Here is a 16,528-nt window from a genome sequence, read left to right on the forward strand (position 1 = left end):
TACAGAAAAATTTATAGAAAAATATGTCAGATATCACTGACAGTAGCTCAGCAATCCCATGACCAGTTCTTTTAGGACTTGAGAATCTGAGCCAGGTGATTTGAATTCGAGGGCAGTGAGATGTTCCCTTATTATCTCACTTATCTTGGGTATCAACTCCCTGTTAGTCATTTTTGTGCTGTCAGTCTCCAGTCTAAAGGTCATTCTCCTTCCCAGAGAAAAGACTAGTTCTTTACAAAGCCATCTCTTCAGCTTTTTCTGGATTTCCTAATTCACATCACATATGGATACTTTTTTTTTCTTTTGGGCTAATTGATTTGCATTTCTTTCCATACCATACTTGAGCTAGCAAGGTTCAGGGTTCAAGAACAGCTGGGTCAGGGTTGTCCGCCTTGAAAGTGTCAGATCTGACACTCTGCTGCTGCTGACAGTCAACATTCCATTTCCACCCTGCACGCTGATTTTTGAGATTCGTTTCTCACAGCTGGCCGTATAAAATGAGAATGACCTTCCCCCTCACTAGCAGAGGCAAGCATTCATTCTGATTTGAGGAGTTAAGTTAGCTCATTGGAATACTTCATATTCCTTACAGTATGGCAGCTGTCCCACATAGTAACCAACCCTGTCCAAATTGGGAGATTCATGACGATATCTTCAGGTATTTGCTGTCTGAATGTTTTGCACATTCTATCTGTCCTCATGGATACTATGTAAGATTGGGAAAATTCTAGCATAAGTATAAAGTATAAACAATCTTGAGAGTCAAGCATTCACCAGAAAGAGGCATTTCATATTTATCTCATGGGCAAACCAGTCCCAATGAGCAGAGACACTTCTGTTCACAGGACCATAGACTTTGAAAATTGGGAGGGATCTCAATGGCCTTTCAATCCAAAGCATAAACCCATTATGACTTACCCAACAAGTGGGGGCAGCTAGGTGGTGCAGTGGCTAGAGCACCAGTGTAGGAGTCAGGAGGACATGAGTTCAAGTCTCACCTCAGACACCTGACATTCACTAACTGTGTGATCTTGGGCAAGTCACTTAACCCAAACTGCCTTGACCTGGGTCACCTCCAGTCATTCTGATGAATATCTGGTCACTGGATTCAGATGGCTCTGGAGGAGGAGTGAGTCTGGTGACCTTGCACAGCCCTCCCTCACTCAAAACAAAGTCAAGTGTAAGTCATGTCATTATTTCTCTGATGGCATGGTCTTCTTCGGCAACAAAGGACAAGCACACACACCCAACAATTGTCATCCAGACTCTGCTTAAAGACCTTTGAGACAGGGAAATCTTCAGTTTGGGAAGGAAATCCATCACACTTTTGGATGGCTCTGTTAGTTCTTCTTGATATCCACATTAATCTGGCCTCTTTGTGGTTTCTACTTATTGTTTTTGGTACTTCCCTCTAGGTCCAAAGCCTAGTTCCTCCTCTATGGGACAGTTTTTAACAGTTGAAGAAAGCCAGTATGCCCCCTTCAGTCTTTTCAAGGTTAAACATGTTCAATTCCTCAACCAAGCTTCAAGTGGCATGGACTGAGGGTCTTTCGCTGTCCTGTTTGTCTTCCTCTGGATGCTGTCAGGCAATGCCCATCTTAAAGCATGGTATCCAGAACTGAACACAGTACTCCAAATGAAGTCTGAAGAAACCAGATTGTAGTGGGATTGCCACCTCCCTGTTCCTGGAAATTACGTTCCCCTTTAATGCAAACCAAAATCTCTTTTTTTTCCATATCATCATTGTCATATCATCCTTCTGACTCATACGGATTTGCAGGACATTAGAACCCCCAAATCTTTTTCAGAAAAACTGCTGTCTATCCTTGACTCCCCATCTTATACTTGCAAAGTAGATTTTTTTGTATCCGAGTATAAGACTTTTCACTTGCTTTGTATCCAAGTGCTAGACTTTACATGTATACCTATTACATTTTGTCTTATTAGATTGAGCCCAATGCTAGCCTCTCAAGACCCTATTCAATATGTCATTCTTAGCTTATTGTCATCAGCAAACTTGCCTTTATCCAAGTCATTTAAAATAACAGACACCACAGGGTCAAGCACAGATTCCTGGATTACATCACTGTTGACCACTTACCAAACTGACAAGTACCCTTTGAGTATAGTTTGAAATTGATCTAATTGCACTGTTGTGTAATCATCCTCTCCATCTTCTTCATGAGAATAGTATGACTGATATATTTTCCCCAAAGCTAACTGTCTCAGTAACAATGCATTCTAGAATTTTCCCAGAAATCAAAATCCAACTCACTGGCCTAGAATTTTTAGATTTTGTTCTTCTTTCTTTTGAAAAGCAGAACACTTGCCTCTCTCCAGTCTTAGGGTACCTCCCCTGCTTTCCCATGACCTTTCAGATGTCACCAAGAGCAAACACATCTCCTGGTTCTTTTAGGACTTGAGTTCATCTGATCCAGTTGTCATCAAAGGCAGCTAGGTTCTCTCTTCCAATCTATTTACCTTGAGCATCAGCTCCCTGAAAATCATTTTTCTTCTGTCATTTCCAGTACAAAAGTTATTTTCCTTTGAAGGGAAAACAGAAGGAAATAAAAAGAGCTGCTCTTCTTTCTCTCTGTTGTCAGTTAGTCTTGTCCCATCCACCTTCAACAAAGTTTCTATTTTTTCTTTGAGCCTTTTTCTCTTGTTACAGCCTAAAAGCAAACAAACAAACAAAACAACTCCTTTTTTATCCTCAACTTCTTTCCATTTTGAACCTTAGCACTCTTCACGCTCTTTTTATAGGACTGAGCCATGTCCTCATATTCACCTTCTATTGCCCAACGTAGGCTCCATCTTACAGACATACTCAGAAACAGCGTCCCAAAAGTCTTAGAGCAATTGGGACTCCCTGTGTGTGTGAAAGAATGAATAAAACATTTTTTAGACTCTCACTAGATGCATATTAGGGTGCTAAGCATTAGGAATGCAAATGGAAAAGTAAGACAATCCCAGCTTTCAAGGACCTTACATTGTAATGGAGGAGATTGTATGTATATGTATACATAGATATATGTGTGTATGTATATGTATATATAGATCTGTGTGTATGTATATGTATACATAGATATATGTGTATGTATATGTATATATAGATCTGTGTGTATGGATATGTATACATAGATATATGTGTATGTATATGTATATATAGATCTGTGTGTATGGATATGTATACATAGATATATGTGTGTATGTATATGTATATATAGATCTGTGCGTATGTATACGTATACATAGATATATGTGTATGTATATGTATATATAGATCTGTGTGTGCATGTATACACACATATGTATATATAAGATATATTATGTTGATATATTGTATATATATGTATATAGAATGTTTCATCAGGTCAGATGGAAAGCAGGCATGTATTCTTGAATGTTCAACAACCAGTTCTCTAAAAACAAAACAAAACAAAACAACTGGGACACACTATTAAGTTTAATCCTCATCATTAACATTTTCTCCATCACTTTCTTAAGTCTACACAATCAGCAACACAATAAATCAGACTCTGATTTGTAGCCTTGGCTGATTTTTTAACTCTTTGAGCCAGCTTGGGGGAAGTAGCAAAGCATCTGCTGATACTTTTTCTTTACTGTCATTTCCATTGATAAAATACTATTAGTTGCAGACATTGAAACATTTGGTGGTGCCAAGGTTTCTAGAGGCAAGAGCTTTCTTTTCTGATTCTTCAGTAGATGTGGTTGCAGCACTGAAGCAGCAGTTGCCAGATTGCATCTCCTTGGGGGTTGCTGCAGGCAATGGGATAGAAGCTTGGCTATTCCAAAAAGTCTAGAGTTCAGATCTCTGGGTTGTCCACTTCAGGGTCAGAGGGGAGATAGTGATCATGTGGTGGTAGTTTAACATGGCTGGCCCACAATACACACACACACACACACACGCACACGCACACGCACACGCACACACACTCACTCACGCATATGTATGTATTATATATAGATTCTCTCTCTTGCCACAAACACACATATATGTATGTACACACATACACACATACACACACATATACAAATTTAGTCTCTTCAGATAAATTCTCCATTTTCCTCTCTACTCTGGAATTGTTTCCTTTTGTGTATTCAGAATTTCACTCTTGTGTGTCTTCCATCCCCCCTGGGCTGACTTTCCCTGAAGCATTTTACTACCCTCCCCCAGCCTCCTCCCACCCCCTGAAAAGGGTTTCTTCTGAAGCTTTTGAAATCCTTTTTCCTGAAAGGAAAGAATTTGATTTGCTAATCCAGTCTCAGATTACACTGGGAGCTGAAAGAAGAAACCTGGAGATATTGAATTTGAATTTAGTAATCATTTTAAAGCACCTGCAATGAAAAGTTTCCTTTAAACAGTAGGTCTGACTTTGCAGGGAACAAATGCAGAGTGCTGCCCAGTTTAGTATAAATCAGCCTTGGTAAATCTACATTTTATAAGATTTGTTTTAAAGTAGTTTTTTTTTTTTTTGGTATGGTAAAAAGGATTGCAATGAAAAAATTTCAACCAGGAAACTCCGTCAGAAATAATGCTATAAAGACAGCCGCAGACTTGAAGCTAAATGAGACCTGTAAGAATAATTTTTAAAAATCTAGCATATCCCACCTTTTAAAAAGAAGACCTTGAATTTTATTGGCAGATTCAGAAAGTTGCAAATTCCATCGCAGAGAGACCGATCTTATAGAGTTGCCTAGGGCACAGAGAGATCGGATTCAGAGCCAAGCCTCTCCCTCTGCCAACTCTCCTTTTTCTAGTATCCCAGAATGAACTTAAATGAAGGTGCACAAATCCTCTTGTTTTTAAACTAAATTGTGTGACAGGATATTAGTTTCTATTCATTATTGATAGTTTGAATATTAATTTCTTAGAAAAAACCTTTATTCTTAGAAAGTTTTTCTTTACAGAGTTCAATGCATTTTGTAGGTGTTATAGTTGGGAACTCCTTCTAATTCCCCTGATAATAGTGACTGATTAAATGGACTCATCTGATAAATACTGATACTCATAACTGATCTCTCATTCCCATTGTTCTGCACACTTTTTTACTATTTTGAATCCTTCATTTTCCAAAAAGACCAATGACATTATGGAGTGACGTCTTGACTTGCCCATGAATTGGATTTAAGTGAGACAGAGCTGCACAAAGTCATCAACCTCACTCCCTCTTCCAGAGTCATTGAAGTCCTATGGCAGGATAAAAGTCTGGACAGCTGGCAATGGCCCTGGATGTGGTGGATGACCTCACTGTCTTCAATGTCTGACCAAGCTCTGAACACAGCTGCCTTCAGCTGCCTTCATGGTCATTGGATCAAATTGTTCTCATCTGCCCATCCTGCCCGGGGAAGTTTTTACATGCTTGGAATGGACATCCCTTTAACTCATTGACAGATTTGAGGGCTATTGGTTACCCTTAACTTGGGTTAGCCCATCTGCTGAAGTGGTTTTACCAGGATGTGGTCACTGCTCATGCTACAGCTTCTTGGAACCACAGGTGAGAACTGGGCAATTGGTTGGGCACCAAAGGTGGATGAGCAGCCTTGAAAGGACCTCAGCAAGCCCTCACACAGAGGTGCTAGTCTTTTCTTAACACCCTGTATACCCCAGTAATCCTGTGAAGGCAGGATAAATCTTATCCTTCCTCCACCCACCCCAAGAGGAAGTAGGTTCAGAGAAGAGAAATATCTTAAATTCACATAGCTAATAAGTGTCAGAGTTAGGATGAAAATTCAGGGCTCTTTTTCAGTATATGCCACTCTGCTAGGTTTTAAGGAAGATATGAAAAAAAGAAACTGTGAATACCTTCTCGCCAGGAATTTACAATCTACTACATTTTCCTGAAAAGGGTCGAGAGGGGACCTTGTTTCATAATCAGCTACCTCATAATCAGTTAGCTACCATAGTTCGTGAAGAGTCTTATGCAAGTTGGAGAAGGCTTAACATTGTAGGTTTAATATTATAAATGATGAGAAATGCAACTTATTGAAAGGAAAAGATTTAAGTGGGAAGTTTTAAGCCCTGGGAGATTCTTGACTATAGAGAAACTAGGTTCAGATAAAAGCTTTTCTGTCAGTCATCAGATTAAAAAGTAGAAGAAATTTACTGACATGAAACTAGGGTTCCTTGCTAAATTCTCTCACAGTCCCCATTCTTGGTTGTCTTCCATCTAGCAGAAAAACTAATTTGGTGCTTTAGGCACCAAATCAAGAAAACTATCTTTCCCTCTAACTGTTTTTTTTTTTTTAAATACTCACATTCTCTCCCAGACACTCCAAATGAAACTAAAGAAATGTGTCTACATCTCCCTCTGGTGGTTGGACAACTCAAATAAGGCAAAACTCTAATGTGAAATAAGCTAGAGATCAGCTTTAACCCAAACACTTTCTATAGAGTCCATGGAAATGGGATTTGGATGAGAGTCCCACCCCTCATGACAGGATAACATTTCATCTCTTAGAAATCCTTTAAAGCTAAGGTACACAAAATTAGTTCAGAGCAAGCTTTCTTCCACTATTACTTAAAATAGGTTCAACATACAATGGCGGACAAACCAACACCATTAGATTCTTTGTTTCTAAGTAAAACTCTGCTTTCCTTGCCTTGTTCAAATCCTGCCTTTGTCTCTTGACTACCTATGTGACCCTGGGCAAGGAACTTGCCTTCCCTGGTCCATGTTCTCCTTCTGGGGAGGAGAGAAGAACTACATGATCTCTGAGGATCATTTCAACCTCAGATCTAGGATCCATTGATTTCATTCCCATCAAGAATCCAGAATGTTTTCACACAAACTCTAAGATTTCAGTGTGGAAATCTTTGCCTGCTACCTATAAATATGCTAGGTCTCTGCTATGCTTAATTACACATAACACCTTTTGTACAACATGCACACATAACACTTTTGACACAAAATCCCCCTTTATACATAGGCCTCCCATACTAGCTAACCAAGGTTCAAGATGGAGACATATCTTTCAGAATAATAGTTTTTCAGTCTCCATTGAGTGATTTCTCTCTCTTGTCAGCCAGGGGACACAATAAAAGTAAAAGCATTTAGAAGAATAACTTAGTAAGGAATGTTGAAATAGAACATTCTACCCTTAAACCTTATGGGTACTTATGGGGCAGGTAGGTGGCACATGGATAGAATGCCCAACTTAGAGTCAAGAAGTCTCATCTTCCTGAGTCTGAATTTGGTTTCAGATTCAGTGTGACCCTAGGCAAGTTCCTAACCCTGTTTGCCTCAGTTTCTTCATATGTAAAATGAGTTGAAGGAAATGATAAAGCACTCCAGTATCTCTGTCATTAAAACCCCAAATGTGGTCAAGAAGAGTTGGTTGGACACAACTGAAAAACAACTGAACAGCAATAGATTGGGTTGAAAGCCTGCTTCCAAGAGATTGAGATGGCAGGGTTGATCATCATGAAAATGTCAAACTCCCAAAGGAGTTCAAGGGCCCAAGTCGTGGGTTTGTCCTGGACAAGTAGAAGGAAAACTTCTTCCTCTGAGACTGGAGCAAAGGAAGAGAGATAGAGGATGAGGAATAGACACTGTGAGGTAATGGATATGAGATAAAAGCAAGCTTACAATATGATTGTTAATTTTCTCAGTCAAATAAGAAGGAATTTCCACTATGGAGAGGATAGGAGAAAGTACTGGTTGATACTAGAGGCTTGAATAACCACTGCAGCTAGTGTAAGTCAATGTAGAATAAAGACTACTTTGCAGCAGTGAGAGCCCAGTTGAGTTTCGATAACAAAATGATACAGGAACCAATAACCATAACTGTGTAAGTTTTTGATAACTCAGGTCAGGTTTGGGAGGGATGGCAGTTTGAGCAGGGATAGGACAAAGAATCAAGGGAATCAAGGTTAGAGAATATTATGTTGTTCAGCTGGTTAACCAAGGGTCAAGACTTCAAAAAGAAGAAAGTAAGGCCAGAGCAAAGGGAAGTCTGAGAAAATAGGGGGTCAGGGTTTTGACTGGAAGTCCTGTTAAGAACATAGAACAAATTTAGGAAATAAGGAGAGATAGATGAAAGAAGATAATCAAATGACATTGAACAAATTTCACTTAGCTTTGGAAAACAAAAAAGACCTTTTCATTGAATCCTATAGTACTATATGAAACTGGCCTGGCCAACAACATTGGGGAAAATGAAGTGAATGAAAAAATATATATATAATGCCTAGAGTTACATAGCTGAGTGGGAAACTCATTGAATGAAAAGTTCTGTTTATGGGCAATGAGGTTAGTTCAAAATTGACTGTTGACCTGGACCATGTCATAGTTTTCTACTTAGTCTCCCTGACTCAAGTTTCTCCTGTCCATCTTCCACTCAGCTATCAAATTGAACTTCCCAAAGCATAGGTCCCCTCACCCTTGTTAATAACCTCCAGTGGCTTCCTATCACCTGAAGGATCAAATATAAAATTCTTTGTTTTTCATTTAAAGTCCTTCATAACCCAACCGCCCACTCTATTTCCAGGCTTCTTACACCTTCCCCACATCAATATACTTTGTGGTCCAGTGACGTTGGCCTCCTCATTGTTACTCAAACATATGATGCTCCATTTCCCAATTCCAGGCATTTTCATTGTCTGTTCCTCCTTACCTGAACTCTCTCCTTCTTCATCCCCATCTCCTGATCTCTCTGACTTCCTTTAAGTCCTAATTAAAATGTCTTCTACAAGAAAACTTTTATAATTCCCCCTTTTATAATTCTCTTGGTAGATTGTCTTGTACATATATTGTCTGTGAGTAGTTGTTTATATGTTGTTCTCCCCCTCCCCCCATTAGAGTGAGATCCTTGGGCCTTTTTTTTTTTTTTAAATTTTGGCTTGGTTTTTGCCTTTCTTTGTATCCTCTATACTTAGCATGGTGCCTCATTCGTAGTAGAGTCTTAATAGATGCCTGTTGATTGACTTATTGACTGAATAAAATTATATTAGTCTGGATCTCATCTGGAAAATTATTCTGTGTTTCCAGTGATTCTGAGTTGCCCCTTCGAATGCAAATTTAATATGAATTAGACTCTTCTTTATATAATATGGCTAGGAATCACACAAGATCATGATCTCATAAGAAAAAAATTGCAAATAACTCAAACATCAAGGAAAAGATGCATGCTTCCTAATTCTAGGTAGGCTATAGGACAGACCCAGTATTGGAAAGTGGCCTAAAAGGCATTATTAAGGACATGTATGACAAGAAAAGGAAATGTGTCAATCATGGGTTGCAACAATATGTATAAATCACTTGGCACAGTACCTGGAGCATAGTAGGTGCTATGCAAATGCTTATCCATTTCATGAAATCAGAATGAAACATAACAGTCTGAATGATGCTCTCCAACCCCCAAGAAATTAATAGAACCATAGAAAGGGTTTTTAGCATCTACAGAGGATATAAAAAGGTGGGGGGGGGGGGGGGGAGAGAGAGAGAGAGAGAGAGAGAGAGAGAGAGAGAGAGAGAGAGAGAGAGAGAGAATGCCTAAGGTTTAGGGGTATTTGTTCAATGACATTTTTCAGTTTTACAAGTGTTGTTGTTTAGCTGACTCTTTGTGACCCCCATTTGGGGTTTTCTTGGCAAAGATAATGAAATGGTTTGCCATTTCCTTCTCACCAGTCTCCCTGACTCTAATTTCTTCTCTTATCAATCCATTATCCATAGATCTAGCAAAAATAAAACAAAACAAGAAAAAAAAAAAACCTTCCTAAAATAAAATTCTCAACATGCTACTCATGTGTTCAAGATCTTTCTACAATGTCCTTGACCTCTAGGATAAAATGATAATTCCTTTAGTTGACATTCAAGGCTCTTTACATTCTGGCTGTACCCTATCTTTCCAGACTTATTTTCCATTTCTCCCTTTCACATAGTCTGTTTCCAGGCAAACTGATCTACTTGTTACCAAGATTCAGAATTCTATCTTCTGCCTCCAAATATTTGTTCTTCCCACGCCTGGAATATACTACTTGCTTACTACAACTCCCTAAAATCTTTATCTTTTTTCTTCCATTTAAAAAAGTCAATTTATTTCCAGTTCCAAATTCTCCCCTTTTTTCCTCCATCTCCCTTCCACATTGAGAAGGCAAGAAAAATAGTGCTCATTACAAATATGTTTAGTCATACAAAACAAATTTCCACATGAGCCATGAAAGAAAGAGAGAAAGAAAGAAGAAAATAGAAGAAAATATGCTAAAATCAGCACTCCAAGTCCATCAGTTTTCTGTCTGGAGGTAGATAACATGTTTCTTGAGTCCTTCAGGATTGTGGCTGGTCATTATGTGGATGAGTTTCTAGTTCTTTCAAAGTTGATTTATCTTTACAATACTGCTGTTACTGTAAATTGTCTGGTTCTACTCACTTCACTCTGCATCAGTTCATACAAGTCTTTCCACATTCAGGTACTTGTTCATACATTTCCCAATTGTTGGACCTCTCCTCAGTTTCTAATTCTTTGCCACCACAAAGAGAATTGTTATAAATATTTTTGTACATGTGGGTCCTTTTCTTCCTTCTTTCATTGCTTTGGGGTACAGACCTAGTAGCAGTATCACTAGGTGAAAGAGTATATACAGTATTATAGCTTTTGGGGAATCATTCCAAATTGCTCTCCACTACCAACCTTAGTATACTTATTTCCCCATATTCTCTCTAGCGTTTATCATTTACCATTTTTTGTTGTCTTAGACAATCTGATGGGTGTGAGGTAGCACCTCAGGGTTGTTTTAATGTGCATTTCTCTAATTATTAGTGACAGAGCATTTTTTATGACTATTGATAGCTCTGATTTCTTCCTATGAAAACTCCTAGTCATATCTTTTGGCCATTTAGCACTTGTGGGAATGCCTTTTCTTCATGTAAATTTGACTCAGTTTGAGACCTTTGACAGAGAAATTTGCTGTGAAGATTTTCCCTACACCAGTTCCCTGCTTTTCTTCTCATTTTAGCTGTATTGGTTTTGTTTATGTAAAATCCTTTGAATGTTATATAAACAAAATTATCTATTTTAGCTCCTGTGAGTCTATTTATCTCTTCTTTGGTCACAAACTTTTTCCTTAGCCAAATATCTGACAGATAATCTCTTCATTGCTCCACTAACTTGCTTACGATATCACTATTTACGCTTAAGTCATGTACCTATTTTGAATTTATTTTGTTATACATTGCAAGATATGTATGCCTAATTTCTGACAGAGTACTTTCAAGTTTCCCCCAAAGTTTTTGTCAAATAGTGATTTCTTGCCCCAGTAACTGGGATCTTTGGGCTTATCAAATACCACATTACTGTACTCATTTACTTCTGTTTATTGTGCACCCAATGCATTCCACTGATCAGTTTCTCTATTTCTTACCCATTATGAAATTGCTTTGATGATTATAGCTTTGTAGTAGAGTACAAGATCCAGTACTGCTAAGCCCCTTCCTTCCCATTTGTTTTTCATTGATTTCCTTGATGTTCTTGACCTTTGGTTCCACTACATGAACTTCGCTATGATTTTTTCTAGTTCCTACTCTCCATAGCTTTTGTTCAATAGTGTGACTGTAAAAATATTATCTGCTACGGAAAATTGTTTTCAAAACCTTTTGTGTTCCCTTCTTATATTTTCATCACAGATATTCTTAATACATAATCATTCTCATCAATACTTAAACAGATGGGATAGTTGGTACATATGTCAGCTGCTGCTGATGTCTTTCAGCCACTTTATTAAAAGTATTTTCTGTATACTCATTCTTTTTGAATCTTTACATCTTAGAAATATCTTGAAAATTATCCCCTGAGTGCCTTTGAAATTGCATAGTTTTATCTCTGAGCAAATCCAGATGTTTTTCTTAGTTTTGTCTAAGTATGTGCCATTAACACTTTCTCATACAAAGTATCCAAGTGGGAGAGTCCAAATTTGGTTTCCATCAATGAGGCCAGATCACTATAAAAATTCCCAACAGAGCTGACTCATTCCATATCTATTTCTGGCTATCTTTCCATTCATTTGGAAGTGTCATCTGGAAAATCTGTTTTAGCCAGATTTAGCACCAAGCCTCCAGCAAGGCTTTCTCCTCAAATTCCTTTCCCTGTTTTATTACATGTTACAATACTGATCATAATCTTCCTTCATCCACCTTTGTAATGTTCTGTAAATGAGATAATATTTTAATCCAATTTTCCCTTTCATTCCTGTGTCTCTCCACTTGGCAAGGAGATCAAAACTTGGCCAGGAAGAGATGGCTCCTTAATTCTTTTGGCATACTCCCAATGGTTTTTATTACTTGTTTAAGAAATGACAATGATGATTTTCTTTGCTCTTGTCTATTTAAATTTTTTTTCCTGAAACAACTTGTTTAAACAGGATAGATCAGAGCTATTGTAATCACATGTGATGCTTTCATCTTCATCTATCTCACAAACTTTAAAGTACTAGATGCATGTGTTCTTTTAATTTGGCATTGACCTTGACCTTCACCTAACAAATTGATGAATTGAGGGTGCATAGCTGATTCTGAAGTGACTTCTGTGTCTGTAAACAGTAGGTTCCTCAATGCTGCAGTATAATCAAGTTTTTATGATGTCTTTTGGTTCTCACATCTTCTAATATTTTTCTTGAAAAAAGTGTTAATGATGTGTGTTTAGGAGACTTCTAAGCAGTCTATAGACTTGTTAGTCTTTTTCATTTGTTGATCCCAAATAATATTTTCCAACATAGTTTTTTTCTTTCCTTCATCTTTCCCTTTATTCTTCTTCATATCAAAGGCAAATACTGAAGTATATGTTGACTTGCTTTTTAAAAGTCTTAACAATTGTATATAAAATTTCTCTTTCTTCATTTTCATTGATAGATTTTCTTGCCTTTGAGTGAAAGATGAAACCAACTCGGCCAACTCTTTTTTTTGTTGTTGTTTCTTAGAGTCTTTTCTGTTTTCTAGCCAGAATGTCAATAGAAATATTGCTTAATTGCATGTAAACTTGACTACTGGATGAGGATTTTATACCAATAATCCGATTAATGTTGTGGATGATTTAAGATGAAAATGTGAAAAGGGGTGAGGCATAGTAGAGAGTTGGTCTGAGAGTCAGGAAGACCTAAGTTTAAGTCTTGCCTTGGGCACACACTGAATGTGTCTCTGTAAAAAAAATAAAAAATAAAAAAATAACCTCTCAATATCGTAGACCAGGGTTGGAGAACATGTGGCCTGGAAGCCACTAGGTCCTCAAGTCCAGCCCTTTGACTGAATTCAAACTTCACAGAACAAAGGACCACACTTGAGGACCTAGAAATCTACATGTGTCCTTCACACTGCAGGCTCCCTACTCATACAGGTCTAGACAATTCTCTAAGACTATATATTACAAACAAGTTGCTAATCTGCTTCAGTGGAGGGAGTTTTCTGGGCCACTGAAATCACAGGTCTGATTTTTAACAGAAAGATATAAGAATTATGTGTTTCTTAGCCATCCCTGTCCCATGCTCCACTGCTTATCCTTCCTTTCCCGGCTGCACTCTCAAGTCTCCATCCACACTTTGTCTACAATGTTCCTAAAACCTCTCCAGCTGGAAGTTCACTTTTGCCCTGGATTTCACTCTTTGGAAATATTCTCTGCCCCTTCAGTTCCTCCGTCTGATTGGCTGGTTCCTCCAAGAACCTCCATTTTAAGGAAGACACCCAGGTGACTCCTAGGCCAATTGGGTCTTCATTACTCTCCAGGCTGCAATCTTGACTACTCTAAGACTTTCTCTACAATGCCATCATGCAGGAACCTTCATTTCTACTTCCTCCCTACGGCCAGCTCCTTTTTATGTGTTGCTAGGCCCCATTGGAATGTAAGCTTCTTGTATGCAGGGACTTTCTACTTGTATTTTCTATTATCAGCACAATGTCTGGCACACAGTAAGTGCTTAATAAATGCTTGTTGACTTGACTTGCTGCCACCATCACTGCAAAAAGGGAAAAGAAGACCCAGATGATTAAGGGAAATATTGCATTTTTGTTCATTTCCTGGATCATCACGGTCATGGAACTCATTGCTTAGTGGTCAGTATTCTAGTGTTGTGACATTCCATACGTAACTAGAGTAGTCTGTCACCCCTCATTCTCCCAGAATATTTGTTTTATTCAATTTATTGGCGTTAGGATTTTTTCTAAAAGTTTTAAAAGATCTGGTGTTTTTATAGATAAATCAGGCAAAGATGTTATGATGTAATGGATAGAGTTGGCTTTAGAGTCAGGAAGACTTGAGCTCAAGTTCCACCTGTGAGACATACTAGTCATGTGACCCTGGGCATGTCAAACATAACAATGATTCCAGTCCAATATCTGTAGCCATCATTCTGGGAAGCAACATCCCCTTCTCCTCTCCGCAAGGAGTGGCAGCCTGGCAGCTGCTCCTGCAGGTGCTACAATCAAAACTAAGAAGACCCTTACAAAAAAGTTCTTGCCACTAAAATCCTTCGCATTGTCAAATGGTTCAACCCCAGAAATGGATATGATTTTGCACATGCACAGATCATCTAAGAGGGAGGCTCCCATGTGAGAGATGCCAAGGAACCTGCCTCTGAGAGACATTCTGAGTTCTCCTACCATATGGGTGGGAGTAGTCTCTTTTCACTGGCTGTGGAGCTGCAACCAGCTGTACCTTTAAAACTAACAGACTGAAAGTTTGGAAATTGAGGGGTTGCCCATCAGTTAGGAGATAGCAAAACAAGTTGTGGTGAATCCACTACTTGGTCTAGTTCCAAAGATGATTAGGGAAAAAGGAAAAGAATCTATATGTTCTAATATGTTTATAGCAGCTTTCTTTGTGGTGACAAAGAGATGCCCATCAATTGGGGAATGACTGAACAAATTGTGGTATACAATTGTGATGGAATACTACTGTACTTTGAGAAATGATGAATTCGATGATCTTACAAAAACATGGATAAACTTGCATGAAATCATGAAGCGTGAAATGAGAATATTGTATACAGTAACAGCAATATTGCTTTAAGAATGACTTTGAGATAATTAGCTATTACAAAAACCCAAATTAACTACAAAGAATATATGAAAAAGATGCTATCTACAGATACAGGAAGAACTAATAGAAGTACATATAGAATTACACACACATATATACATACATACATGTGTATATATGTATATATACACACATACACACACACATACACACATATATATATATATATTTGTGTCTAATAGTAGCCGTGTGTGGAGGAGAGAGAAGAAAAAAAGAAAAAGATCTACAAGATACTTGTGTTGTATATTTGAAAGAAATAGGAAGTTGTGCATAATAGATTTGCAGTTTCGTGTACAATTTTTTTTATTGTATTAGGTTAGGGAAATATTTGTTCTATTCCATAAATTAAAAATAAAAATTTAAAAAAAGAAATGATGAGCAAGATGGTTTCAGAAAAACCTGGAAAGACTCATATGAACTGATTCAAAGTGAAGTGAGCAGAACCAGGAGAACACTGTACAGTAAGGGCAATATCGTAATGGTGATCATCTGTTCTGATTGAGACATCATTCAAGACAATTCCAAAGGACCCATGAATTTAAAAAAATGCCATCTGACTCTAAAGAGAGAATGGATTAATTCTGAGTGCAGATTAAAGCATACTTTTACATTTTTCTTTATTTTTCTTGGGATTTTGCATGTGTTTTCTTTTGAGATATGGCTAGTATGGAAATATGTCTTTGATGACTTCATATGTATAATTGATATTATATTGTTTGCCTTCTCAGTTGATGGAGAGGGATTGGAAGGAGGGAGACAATTTGGAACTCAAAATGTTTAAAAATGAATGTTAAAATGTCTTTTACAAGGAATTGGGAAATGTTTAACAAAATAAAAAATATACATTTAAAAACTAACATCTCTCTTTTCCAGTTAGGTCCAGGGATGTAGGTCTTGTACCATATACCAGGTAAATTGGGTATGGAGGGAAGGATGCCTTTTCTCTTTCCACTTAGGTCCTATCACCCCAAGAGAGATGGTTTTGGGGTTTTGGTCTGTTTCATTTGTCTTTTTTCAATTTTAGACAGAGCAGCTTGAGATATGGCAACCTTGAAGCCAGGATTCCAGGCTAAATGTTGCTTCCAGTCCATCAGACTCCCCTTAGAAGTCAGGGTGCTGGGACATTAGCTCTTAGGGCCTTGGAAATTGGTGGGACTATGCGATAGAGGAACTTAGTTAAGATTTGAACCTAATTTTCTTCCCTTCCTCAGAGACTGAGGGGTTTTAGGGAGGAATATTCCCCCAGATGCATAGAGGAATGTTTGTATGTCTAATTTCATTATATCTTTGAAGATCTCCTTTCAGGCTAGTGCCTTCTTTCTGCTAAATATCTCTAATTTATCCTCTCTGTATCTTTTCATGCAGTCTCCATCATTACACTGTGAGCTTTTTAAGAGTAAGGATTGTCTTTTGTCTCTATATCTCCGGTGCTTACCACAGTATCTGGCCTAGTAGGAGCTTAATAGATGCTTATTTGACTGTC

The sequence above is a fragment of the Notamacropus eugenii genome, chromosome 7 (assembly GCF_028372415.1).
Source record: "Notamacropus eugenii isolate mMacEug1 chromosome 7, mMacEug1.pri_v2, whole genome shotgun sequence".
Classification (NCBI taxonomy): domain Eukaryota; kingdom Metazoa; phylum Chordata; class Mammalia; order Diprotodontia; family Macropodidae; genus Notamacropus; species Notamacropus eugenii.